A 13,966-nucleotide genomic window follows, 5' to 3' on the forward strand; every position below is an offset into this window, starting at 1 on the left:
GGCTGTTGTGATTAGCAACTCATCTTGAATGATTAATTGCAGTTCACTTCTTAGTCCACATTAAGTACCGGCCCCGAGATGATGTCATGTCAGTGAATCTGAGGAATGAGGGCTCAAATGGGTTTCAGAACTGAGTCTGTTCCTAGCCTCATCACAGGTATGACACAGGATGGTATCCAACTCCAGAGCCTCCGCTTCTCCTTTCTGAAATGATGTTTCTATTTATTCTTTGAGAACAACATACAAACAATACATTTTGATAATATTCATTCCCGTTAACTCCTCCCTTATCCTCCATCACCTCCCTCCCCACCCAACTTCTTCTACCAAAAATAAATAAGAAAACAACCAAACAGCAAAGCCCGAGGAGTCCAGCCTGTGTTGGCCAACTATTCCTAGACACAAGGACTGCCTTGGAGTGTAGTTGACGTACCAAATGTCACTCCAGTGAAGAAAACTGCCTTCCCCTCACCAAGCAGCAATCAAATGCCAATACCTCCTTTGCTAGGAGTAGGAATTTGTACCCACCTCCCCTCCACCATGCTGGGATTTGGTCTGGCTCAAGCTTATGCGGGTCTTGTGCACGCTGTCTCAGTCCCTGGCCTGTCGAGTCTCGCAAAAGCTATTTCTTTGAAGTGCAGAAGATGGGGCAGAAAGATTGTAAAAGACTCTGTTCCTTTTCTTTTTTTTTAAGTGGACTGTTTTGATTCAGTCTGGGTGTCCAAGGTAATAAGATCCCACCAATATATAGCGGTGAGAAATGCAAGCACACATTCCCACTCAGACGCCTCTGCTGGCTTGGCTTTCTTTATTCCGGCAGATGTGTCTCATTGATCCACCGCTACAGCTTGTGTCGTGTTAAAGGCTTGATCCTCGGGTGACATGACAAGCAAAGTCGTAGAGCCTTGAAGAGGGAGGGGAGCTTCTGGAAGGTCTTTAGGTCATGGCGGGGTGTCTTTTAAGGGGTTTGTGGAACCTGGCCTACATTTGGGTCTCCACTCCCTGTCCACAAACTCAGTGGTTTTACTCTGTCATGCTCTGTCACCATGCTGTGTCTTGTCACCACGATCCCAAAGCAAGGAGGCAAACTGACTCGAAAAGAAGCCTTTTAAACTAAGAGCCAGAGCAAACGATGATAGGAAGGTGATTACCATAAACACATGTGCCAGGGACTATCAGAACAGTCTCTAGTGTGATACCTGTGAAGACCACTGCTAAATTCTTCCAGTGAGTTGTAGCAATAAAGCAGGGACTGCCTGGGTATGCTGGGCTCTACAGTGTCAGTAGCAACAACGTTCTAGAGCTATGCAGGCACACACACATACACACACACACACACACACACACATACACACACACACACACACACACACACGTGCGTGCGCGTGCGCGCGCCCCAATGTGTTTGTAAAATATGCAAAACAGTATACTGCAAAGGCTTAAATGCTTGTCAAAGCCCAGGGACGCCGAAGGAGCTTAGAGGAAAAAATGAGACAATCTTTATCCAGGAAGGCTGTAGGGTCAGCGTCTGGAGGGTGTTCACTCTGTGGTAAGAGCATTTCCATCTTTAATGAGAAGCAGGTCCCCAAAGGTTGAGCACAAGTCAACAGCCCAGAGGTAGAATGTCAGTTGGAACGGTTGGTTATTTAGAGCCCAGGCTAGAAAAGAGACAGGAACATGTCTCCCTGCACACACTTGCTTTGAATCACCAGGAAATCAGACACGGTCAAGCCCTGATTAGGGTGCTTTCAGTTGACAACTTTTCACACTTACAGTGGCATAAAAACAATATGCATCTGTTGGGGGAATATTATTTTAAGGTGTGTGACTTGTATTTATGTTGCATGTGTTTAACTCTGTGAAGCTGTGTTACTGTCTGTGCCTGTCTAACACCTGATGGTCTAACAAAGAGCTGAGCCACCAATAGTGAGGCAGGAGCAAGGGTAGGTGGGGTTGGCAGGCAGAGTGAATAAACAGAAAGGAGAGAACAAGGAGAGGAGGACATCGGGGGCCAAGCAGCCAGCCAGCCAACCACAGAGTAAGAAGGAAAGTAAGAAATGCAGAAGTAGGAAAGATAAAAGCCCAGAGGAAAAAAGTAGAAGGGCTAGAAACAAGCCAGCGAGGCTGGGCATTCATAACTAAGAATAAACCTCCAAGTGTGGTTTATTTGGGAGCTGGGTAGAGGGCCCCTCAAAAAAGCCAAAAACATCTAAAGTGCAAAAAGCCAAAAGAGCAAAAACATACAACAACACGCATCTAGTAGACATTGTATTCTGATTTGCTTTTATGTTTGCTTGTTTTGAGTTAGAGTCTCACTATGTAGCCCCAACTGGTGTAGAACTTTTATTGCAGACTAAAGTGATTTCACACTTGCTGTGATGTGCCAGCTTCTGCCTCTCAAGCCAAAATAACATTATATGTCACTAAACCTAGCAGGAATCATAGTATTATTATTTTATAAATTTTTATTTAAATTAAAAACAATATTATGTACCAAACCTAGTTCCCTCCTCTTCCCATTAATTTGGATCTTTCCTGGGATAATAACCCACTGCTCCAAGTCAGTCAGATCATGAGGGAGTCTTACGAATTTTGATTGCCTCCATATTAGTGCTATATAGTGTTACACCCTTTCTGGAACGTTGGCAAGGGAAGTGAGCTTCAGTTCTAGGTATTCATGCGATCACAAAGCAATGAAACCAAGATTTTGCAGGATACTCTTATTTAGCTAAGACGCTCAGTTCCCTGGGTGCATTAAATACCTTCTCTACCCAGTGATTTTGCACCTTACATCAGATTTTCTGAAACTGAACCCTATGATGAATCTAGAACCTTCTGTACTAGAAGTCAGACACTCTCTCTGCATTCTTTCTACACAAAAGATAACCAGTAGGTAGCTGGACTCATCTTTTAATGGAGAGGGACAGAACAGGTTATTTCAATAATACAACCTCTACTTGAGAGGAAGTGGGAGGTGGAACTCTGTGAATTCAAGGCCAGCCTGATCTACATAGTATGTTCCAGGCTAGGACTACATAGGAATACCCTGCCTCAGAAAAGTCTCAAATGCTTAAAAATAAGAAATGTAGACAGGTATCCTTAAATAGAACCTTGTTCCATCTCCCTTTTTCCTAAATGGGGGTGCAGCTCTAACCTATAAGTTCATCACTCAGGACTGAAGATGTGATAAGCTTGCTTTCCTGAGTCTCAAGACTTAAGGAGCATTTCTGAACGAAATCCTTAGGACATGGTGTAAATGAAGGAAATCCCCCTCTCTCTAACACACACACACATACACACACTATATATATATATATATATATATATATATATATATATATATACAAACCTTATGCCTAATATAAATTAGGAAAACACTACAGACAAATCTAGAGTATTCTGTAAGCATGATCTCATTCTCCTCATTGATCTCCCAAGTACATTTTTGACCCATTCTTTGTCCCACTTGTAAAGCTGAAGTTGGAACTGTATAGAATTTGGTAGGCACATGGAATGGACTCCTACACTTGGCATCTTGTTGCATAGAAAGAAATTACAACTGACCAAAGAAGGCTTAATAAGCAGCCTCAGAAGGAGACTGAGAATTTTTCCCAATATTTTGCTCTAAAGGATAACACCAGAGTTGGCCTGGGCATCTGAGTCACTAACCTCAAAACCTGGTTCCAGTTTAAGAAAAGCATCCTTTAGTGATAGGGGTTTAGTCACCACATTTTCCTCTCATTATTATCACCTGCATACCCTTCTTTCCCATCATGTACATAAGGCTCTACAATTGCTGTTGAGAGTGTCCTGTGAGCCATGGATGCATCCCAAGGTATTTGTACCTGAAGGTCAACTGTAGTCTAAAGTCCTTGATGCGATGAACAGTCTTCTGGTGAAAGCAAATCCATGATAAAGACAAACTCGCAAGCACTGACAGGTATCTCAATAACCGAATCCTGACTGCTTCCAAGCAAACACATTTTTAATTGGAGTTCCTCGGAGATCACCTCCTCTGTGATGTCCCGAGGATGGTTCCTGTCTGGCATCCTTGTGTGAAGGGCACTTCACAACTTTGGGTACTAATTATCCTCTGAGGAAAGAGGACAAAGGACCTCAACCAGCAGCTGGTTGCACAATACAGGTCAACTCCCTAGAGACGGCATTTTGTTATTTCAATTTCTTCAAACTCATTATCAGGAGGGACCTATGAACTCTCGATTTATCAGGTCCCAAATGAATGCCAGGACTCACTGCTCAGTAAACTTTTCAGAGCCTTCATCTCCAAGGGCGAGAGAGAGATGATAATACAGCACAGTAGCAGGGTGAATAACTTGGAACAACAACAAAAGAGGGTGTGTATGCAAAAAGCTTGTGCAGCTTAGTGACAGTGTTGTGACTTTTTTTTGTTTTCTTTGAAGAAAATAGCAGCCACATTTTTGCTCCCTTCCATGGGTCAGAAGTTTAGATGCAGTTAAGCAGAATGCTTCATCAGTGTCTCACTTGTCAGTATGGGCAGTTTGGATTGGGAAACAAGTAGATTCACTCATTGTTTTTTTAGGACCATAATACTTGATGTTAGTCGAAAGCCTCACTTTATCTCTGTTAGACATCTTTCTAGTTTGCTCTATCATAGCCTGTCATCTGTTGTCATAACAAAATGTATGAGGTCAGTGTTTATAAAGAAAAGAGGTTTATTTGACTCACTGTTTTGGAGGCCAGAGGTTCACACAGTAAGGCACTGTATCTAGCAAAAGCCTCATACTGTCTTTGCAACATGGCTGGTATCGCACTATTGGACCGCATGTGAGAGTGGTGAATGTTATGTATAGAAAAAAACATGGCTACTTGGTTTGAGGGGAAGCAAGAACGGACAAAGAGAGTCAAATGATAATACAGCAACCTATTCTCACCGCAATCAGTCTAACCCTGTAAGAGCCAATGCACCCCCATGAGATGAGCATTGTTCTGCCCTGAGAATTGTTCTGCTCACCAGCCCTAACCATCTTTCCCTAAGCCTCACCTCCACAGTGATTTGCATGGATTATCAACTTGACAGGCTCTAGAATCATCTAGCAGACAAACCTCTGGGCATGTGAGAAAGTTTCTACATTAGGTCTTTTGAGGTAGAAAACCCTACCAAAGCATGGAGGGGGGCACTATCCCATGGGTTAGCCTGCCATACTGAACAAAAACAAAGTGATCCGAGTATATAGTCTCTCCTCTCTGACCATGGATGCCTCGAGGTCCCGTCACTCTGCCCTCCCAGCCATGATAACCTGCACTCTTTAGTAAAATAAACACTTCAAGCTGCTTGGCAATGCATTTTGTCACAGTAGCAGAGATGCTGGTGACTAACACAGCCTGTAACAGCTCTGACTTCTCTTAGTGTTGTTACGCTGCCAATGAAACTGCACACAGAACTTTGAGGGGCAAACCACAGCAAGTTTCCATCAAACCAGGGATCTAGAGATGGAAGCTCTCCTCCAGGTGGGATGTTGTTTTCAGAGCTCCTATCTGCATTCTCTCTGTAATGTTAGTCTGAAGAAGAACATGGAGATACTGAGGATGCTATAACAGGGGAAGAAAGAGGAGTCTGTCTTACCCACTCCGTGCCCATGGCTCCCACCTCTTAGGCTTCTTCTGCCTCTCGTGTGTGAAGTAACTCACGCGCTTATATGACAAACACACTGGGCAGCGTTCATCAATTTCCTTTCTTTGGCATAAGTTAGAGCAGAGGTCTCGGTGTGTCTCAGTGTGAGATTTCTTCTATCTTCTCCCTAGTACACAGCCTTTATGGGATGCAAACCATATGTCAATTATGAGCCCATCCTTCAAATCTACTGCCCACACGAAGCGTCTCTGCTTTATCTCATTACCCACCTGGCAGCAGACGTCAACAGCTGTTCCGTTCCCCCTGAAGAGTCCACTTGTACCACACCATTAGTGAGCAATGTGGATCAACTGACAATTATGCAATGGAGAAAACTCACAAAGCACAACCCTCAGCAAAATTACGGGGGAAAATATATCCCTTGGTACACATCTCTCTTTCCTAATCCTATGCTCCGCAGGCTCTCTGGGAGCATGGTTCCCTCTCCAGTTTCCTCCCATTGCACCTAGGTTGCTAGGATCCTTTCTCATCTCTGCCAGACAGCTCTAGATAATGCAAATGCATCCTTTATATTCTATCCAAAGTAATCCGTCCCCTTCTTCCTAAATACTTGACGTTTCTTAGTAACATCTTTCTGTCGTGAAAACCTAGCCTTTGAAGACTACAAGGTGGAACAGAGAAGGATGTTTTGACTTGGTTTCTAATCACCTTTCCCACCATCACCATCAACATGACCGAGACTGTTCCACAGGCATCTACTGAGAGTCCCAGTACATTCCCGTTGTGCAGTCCTCAGTATATGATGGCTGATATGTCTGCATGCATCTAACATTTGGGTACATGCACACATAAATAGAGTCATGTGTACAGGGTTGGCAGTAGAAGGAAATAAATGGTGTGATAGAAAGTTGGAGAAATTTCTTCAGACATATGTCTAAGGACTCCCATGAGCTTGGGACATTTAAGCTAAGCATGAGTTCTCTTGCCAGACTCTTGATTTCATCCTGTCTTCTTCTTGCTTCCAAGAGAATCAGCTCAAGGGATGTTAAAAAATCAGTGTGGATAATTCCAGACTTGCAAAGACCTTTGAATGTCCCAGAGAGAGCAATATAGAGTGAATCTGGGGAAAATGGTTCACTAGAGTTCAGAGACAGGTCGAGCCCTAATTGTACATAGCGGGCCACATTGTTCAGAGGTGTCTCCAAGGGCACAGTCATGGAGTAAGTGCCTGTTTGGGCTTCAAGTATTATGGAGGAAAAGTATGAGTCATGGATTAAATGCAAATGGAAGACACTGGAAAGTGGGTATCCAGAGGACAGAGAGATAAAGAAAAGAGAAATGGTTCCTGAAGCACCACCAAGCTGTATAAACTGGAGCCAGAAAGAAAACTCAACCTTACAAACCAGTCAGAAAGTGAGCTCCCACAGGAAGCTGAGAAGAGGGCTCTGCAATGTCTGTGTGGTGAACAGCTGCATTGAAGTAACTGTGGCCTTAGTCAGTAGCCAGGAAAGTGAGTTGGGTGCAAAAGATTATGGGTTAGTAAGAGCTGCTAGCTCCCTTCGTGCCTGCTCACTGATTGCATGATCTCTTCTAATGCAAGAGGCCAGCTCTATTTCTATCCTTTCCCGGGCACTCTTGAGCTGGGACCACAGTGGGAAGGGCAATGAAGAAGCAGAGTCTCTGGCTCTCCAAGGTCAGGGTGGGGGTCTATGCTATTATCTTCTGTCTGATTATTACTCATAAAATCCCTAAGGTCAGACTCTTCACCTCTCCCTTTTCCTAGTGAACAATAGTGGGATTACGTGTTCTGATCTCGGCCACTGAAATCTTCCTCCACAGTTTCTAATGCTCATCTATGCCCAAGGTTTCAGAGGGATAGGAAAGAGGGTGCCCATAACTCTTCCCAGGAGCCCACCATATATTTTGGTTAAAACTAGAACTACTAGATGAAGAGACAGAACCACCATTGGCTTTTAAAGATGGTCTAACATCTATTATTATCTTTCCAAGTGTTTATGTATTTAGTAGTAAAATGATAATGCCCAATATTTATTGAGAACCTAATACATACTCGCTACTGTACTGAATTCATTAAAAACAATTATGCATTTTAGTATCATATTGGCCAATGAATTATAAACTGATGAACAAGTAGATGAGATGAATGAGTCCCCATTGTTCTTCTCTTGGCTTATAGACAATCTGAGATAATGCATATTCCTGTATGCTGAAGGTATATCATGAATTAATAGAATTGATGGGTAATATATAATTATATATGATATATATTATATATTATATATATATATATACTCTCTAGTTTCTAAGTAAGAAAAATTGACACAATAAAGAATCAGCCGAGAGTTACACAGTACGTACTGCAACATGTTGTACTGTGACACTCTTAGTGGGGAAGAGACACCAGTGAATACAGAAAATACACTAAGATTTGCCTTGTCTGGAGTTTCAGTTTCACATATACATAGGAAATAGGTTTCCAGTTTGTGTTAGGTGGGAAGTTGTAACTCAGCCTATAGAAAGCTGGAACGGAGTAGAACTTAAATACTTAATGAAAGATAGAATTAGAAAAGCTGTAGCTACAGAGAGTAGCTACAGATTCAAAAAGTATCTCTCCCAACAAAGTTCTATGGGAAATAAAAACACCAACCCTTCAGTGTAGAATGCAGCTACTGTACTCCACAGTGCAAGTTCAGAAATCTCAGACTATCATATTAATATAAAACATGATCCCTGGGTTATGTCATCCCTGAAGCCCTCGAGAAGAGCTTAGAAGCACATATTTGCTCCCCAAATACATACATTTCCCACAAGACAAAATTAGCACTCTCTGAAGATGAATTAACAAAAAGCATGTACAAATTACATGAGTAATGACTCACCACAGGAGAATTTCAACAATCCTGGTTATCAGGGGACCCAACACTTCCAAGACATTGAGACAACAGAACAGTCCAAAGGGACTACACAAAAAGAATATTCTAACAGCAATAATCAAACGAGCAGAAGAGCAGTAACAACAAGGAGACAATAAGACGTTTTAAGGAAAGCTCTATTACTTTATAAGATAAGGAACTTGAATGGCTAGATGATAAGTAAGTTCCTTAGAAATCTACCATGTCAGTCAGATATCAAATGAGATACAGGTGAAGATGACTAGGAAGATCAATCTGAAGAGTGCAGTCAGTGCATCAAAAGACAACACATGTGAGGGAAGACCAAAATTATATGTTGGATAGATCAGGAAAATCAAGCATTTCACTAGTATGATTTGTTGAAGTCGAAAGGTTGGGCAAAGGCAGTATTCAAAGATGTGGATACAGGATTTCTAGAGTGCATAAGACATATTATCAGAACGCAAATCCTCAACAGAAGGTGAGTTGACCTTTTCAAGACAAAATAGCAAATAAGAAGGTGAGGGAGCCAGATTGATGCTGAGTGTGAAGTTCTTCACTGTAAACAGCACATCTGTACTGTAAATGCATCTTTGGCAACTCTCTTGAGGGTTCAGATCATGACTAATCCATGGAGTCCTTCGTGGTACAAAACCCCTCCTGATCCTGTGTGGCTCAAACCCTGTTCCAAGCATGCAGCTGTCAACAGAGCATTTCCTGAAATGTGTTTTATAACAAGCAATTTTACCACATGGAGCTCTTCTCAGAACGGTAAAGGGTGAGATGATTTGGACTGTGTGGTCAAGTAAGTTTGAAAACACTATAGGTGGTAGATCTTTTCATTGAGTTAGCATCACCACATTAAACCCAATGATTGGTTTGAAATGATGGTCTCCGACTCTGTAACACATTTCCTCCTAAATACTGAGAACTCTTGCCTTTCATAGGACAATCACAGACAAGAATGCATCATCCGATAATCCCATTGTTATGGAGAATGTTACCCACTGAGGCAGCTCTCTCTGTTTCCATATAGTTGTTATTAACAGAGCTGTTTTCTATATGGAAAGGACATGTTTTATATCCTTTGGTTGGCTAACAATTATGATGACCTGTAAGGTTGAAAAAACAATGGTGGTGGTGATCTTAATGATGACAGTGGTGATGATTAAGATGGTGATGAAGACCTGAGTGATGATAAAGATGATGGTGTGATGTTGATGGTTATGAGTGATGATGATGGTGAGGATGGTATTGACCACACAGATGAAGATGAGCTCTTGGCTTTTCTCTGTCCTTTACCTGCAGCACATCTTATAATCCTCACAACTGACCTGGAATTGGGCATTTGTTACGTTCATTGCACAAATGGGAAAACCAGGGCTCAGTGAGCTTAATTAACTTAGCCAGATTCACGTAACTTAGTCACTGCAGAGGTTAGCATACCATAACACTTGCCCCTTCGCCTCGCCTCTGATGCATACTGTCTTCCTGAGCAGCAATGACCCTGGACACAACCAGCCAAGCTGAAGAGTAGCTGACACATTTCGTCTTTTAAGAACATATGCTGTGGGATATTAATGTCTAAAATGGAGATCGATATTCTGTGATCACAATGTTTGAATCAAGAGTATGTTGGCACAACTTTCACAAGTGCATGTCCTCTAAGCACCTGGAGGGCCATTTGTACATTTAATGCACGTTAAAACCATCTGCACATTCTGGGTACAATAATCAACAGGATAATTTATGAACATGAGGTGGAGAAAGGCTTTACTTTATATCTCCCCTGAGTTTCAGTGACCACCTGAAGCACTGCTTTGAGAAGGCTCTAGAGAAGTCCTCAAGGAGAAGCATCATCAATAAGAAATGCCTTGTGAAAGAAAGGAAGGAGGCAGCTGTGGTTATAGGTACCAGGCATTTGCTATCTCTGTTTAAGGAGAACTACCCATGTGCTCCTAGGAACGGATTGTCTTTAAATTAATGAATGAGTTAACATTTAACGCTACTAAAAGTGGAAGGAGACATGAATCCACATCTAGCATCTTCGGATGAGAGTGAGCTTCACCTCCCCCAGCACAGTGCAGATGGGAAGGAGTGCTCATTCCATAACTTTTGCACACATGTGACTGCCATACCTGACAGAAACAGCAGAAGGGAGGAGTGGTTTGTTTGGGCTCACGGTTTCAAAGGGCATCATTCATCATGATGGGGAAGGCACTGTGGAAGCTGAAAGCAGAGGAAGTCTGTGTGAAAATGTGTTCACACGGCTCTGGATCAGGAAGCAGAGAGAGTCCAACAGGAGCTGGGGGCCAGGTAAACTTTCAGAGACCTTCCTCTAATGTTACCTATTTCCACCAACTGCTATATAGCTCCCCAAAGTTCCACAGCCTCCCCAAATAGTGCCACTGGCTGGGAACAGACATTATAAACATGAACCTGGAGTTATGTTTCACATTCAAATCAGAGCAACAAGCAGGAAGCTCATAGCTCTCAACTGACCTTCTAAGACCTGAAACTAGCAAGGGCTAGACATGGTATGTAGCTTTTCAGACTTTGTAGGTCTACTGGGCCCTTGGTACTTTTTTTTTTTTTTGGTTTTTTATGAGACATGGTTTCTCTGTATTGTTTTGGAGGCTATCTGTCCAGCCCGGCCTCGAAGTCACAGAGATCCGCCTGCCTCTGCCTCCGGAGTGCTGGGATTAAAGGCATGTGCCACCACCGCCCATCTGGGCCCTTGGTACTTAATGACAGCACACTACTTTCTAAAATCCCCAGAGCTCAACAAAATGTCTCTGTTCAACGAGTTGTTTTACTGTGATGTGGGATGATTCCAGGATACTCAACACTTTTCTCATCTCTCCTCCTTCTTGCTGGCTGAAAGCTCACTCCTTTCAGAACACAAATGACTGAGGAAACACACTCTGTTAGACCAGATCGTGCCTCCCAAAGGTGGCAGGTTTGTATCACGACTTTACATAAATGCTCTTGGCACTGGTAGTGGGCGGTAGGCATGAGGATGGCTCTGCCATGAGACAAATATAGAGCTGCCATCCTTAAAACTCTAGCAAGACACTAACCCTTAAGGGAGATGCCATGCAATAAATATTTTTTGCCATAACACATTGCTTTCCTTTGCATAAATTTAACACCCCATTCTCTGTACAATATGCGGTCTTCCTGCTAACTCTCCATAGACAGAAATAGCTCTGGTAAGATGTGATAAAAGATAAGTGGCAGAATGGAAGGGAGAGACGACACTGGGGAGAACTCAACCCTGATGCTAGCTTTTCTGCAGAGGGTATTATTTTCAAAATGAGAATTAAGAATATTCAAAGAGTGGCGACAATGGGGCAGATCACCAGTCTTATGGAATCCCCAGAGCATGAATTCTAATTTTAGACTCTACAATGCTGGTTCCCTATTTGTTCTACAAGATGTTACCCAGCTGCAGGCTTCCACTTTCCTTCTCCTTCTCATTACAGAGGTGAGCATTTCCTTCACCCTAGGCAACACGCTCAAGAGTCAGTCGTGCCTCCTCCAAGGAAAGGTTAACAAAACTTAGCCAACTGCTTTTTCTCCAGTCTATGCATCACTACAGGTTGTCTTGGAACTCTAGATGCACATATGCAAATTAATGGATCTATTCCTGGAGTTTAGACTGTTAGACGCTTCAAATCTACTTAAGTTATTTAAGTCATTTTGTGTTTCTCAAACTCGGCCTTTTGGCAATAGACAATCTTTAATTTGGAGTAGTACATAGTACGGCATGTACCTTTTATTCTACGTAGCTTCTGTAACTTTGGTGTTCTGTCTGAGAAGAATCCCTCACTCCTGTAAAGAGAGGACACCTGTTTAGGTGAGTTCATTTTCTTAGTCTTTCATCACTGCCAGAATCCATTAACACAATTCTCTTGTGTTGTCTCTCTCCCATCCATGGGTTGTGGGAATGCCATGTACTGCCATCCATCTTCCTGTATCTACAGACTTCAGTGTGACCACACAATCTGTGGATCTTCATTCCTGGAAACTGGGAGGAATCCGGAGGATGAACCACACACATGAAGTTGGCCACAGGTTTTAAGTCTCAAGTGGCAGAGCCACTAACTTAAACAGCAAATGAAATCTACGGGCCTGTGTGAAAAACAAGAGTAAAATTATTCCAGGATGAGTTAAATCAAGGGCAGCAAATGTCACCATGTGCTACCACTCAGCCTTGAGTTCACTTTCAATAAAGCCTCTCCTGGTCTGGTAGCCAGTGTGTGCACTGACAGTGTCTGGCTGAGGTTATTTCACACTGGCCATCTGGAAGGAGCTTGTCTTTCCCAACTGCTTCAGTTCTAAGAGTGACTTAGACTTTCCCATTTCATATCCATGGGCCTATGACTAATCCCAAATAATAGCTTACAGTATTTTGTAGGTATCATTTGGTCATATAAAACCCAAAGCAATGGATGAATGTACAAACAAAATATAACTAACCCTAGACAGGCCTATATACCCAATATGGTACATGTGAGCAGCTATATTCCTATGGGTCTACTGCTTCTTGTCATTGTCATCTCCACTGTATTCCTGATAGCTTAGTCCCACTAGAACTTTGTCCCCCTGGATATTGACTCTGAGTCAGTGCTGGGGCATTGTGGAGCTCTGGCCTTCCTATAGGATGGACAGTCTCCTGGTTAGAGTACTAAACATCTTCACTGCTACCGTGCGGCATCAATACACCCAATAACCAACTGTTCGAGTTTTTCCCTCCCAGCTTGCTCCTGCATGAATGCACTCAGTGGCAGTGAATAGCGGTTCTCTATTTCCAATTCAGACAATGCAGAGGCCATCTCTGCTAGCCAAAGATCTCTAGAGGAACAGAATGGATTGAAAGGGTATTACTACAGAGGAGATTTATTGCATTGGCTCGTTGATTCTGCCTGGGTAGTCCAACAATGACTTTCTGAACACTAGAGAATCCGAGAGGCTGGTAGCTACTCATTCCATCCAGTTGGATAGTTCTGAGGTCCCAATCTAGTTCTGGTGGCCTGGGGGAGGATTCTTCATAAACCAGCCCAGAGATGTGTCTTTTAGTGGGTCCCAGATCCAATCAAGTTGAAAATCAAGATTAACCGTCACACCGTCCTTCACTTTGCTCACCCCCAACTAGCCACCCAGTTCTGTTAAATCCAACTCCCCATAGCCTTTTCAGCACGTTGACTTAAGCAACTAGCTTCTCCCTTCTGGACCACACCCTGTTTCAAGTTTGCACAACAAGATCCAGAATGAGCTTTTCAAACATAAGCTGAACTGTGCCCGCCTGAATGTGGTGTGCTCTAAGTGCTCCTCTTGGTCTTAGCCTCTACTTATCTTTGGTACTCAAGATTTAATCTATTATGTGCATGTGAGTATATCTGTGTGTGGGTCTATGCACATGAGCACAGAGAGCTCA

The sequence above is a fragment of the Mesocricetus auratus genome, unplaced genomic scaffold, assembly GCF_017639785.1.
Source record: "Mesocricetus auratus isolate SY011 unplaced genomic scaffold, BCM_Maur_2.0 Super-Scaffold_100023, whole genome shotgun sequence".
Taxonomy (NCBI): Eukaryota; Metazoa; Chordata; class Mammalia; order Rodentia; family Cricetidae; genus Mesocricetus; species Mesocricetus auratus.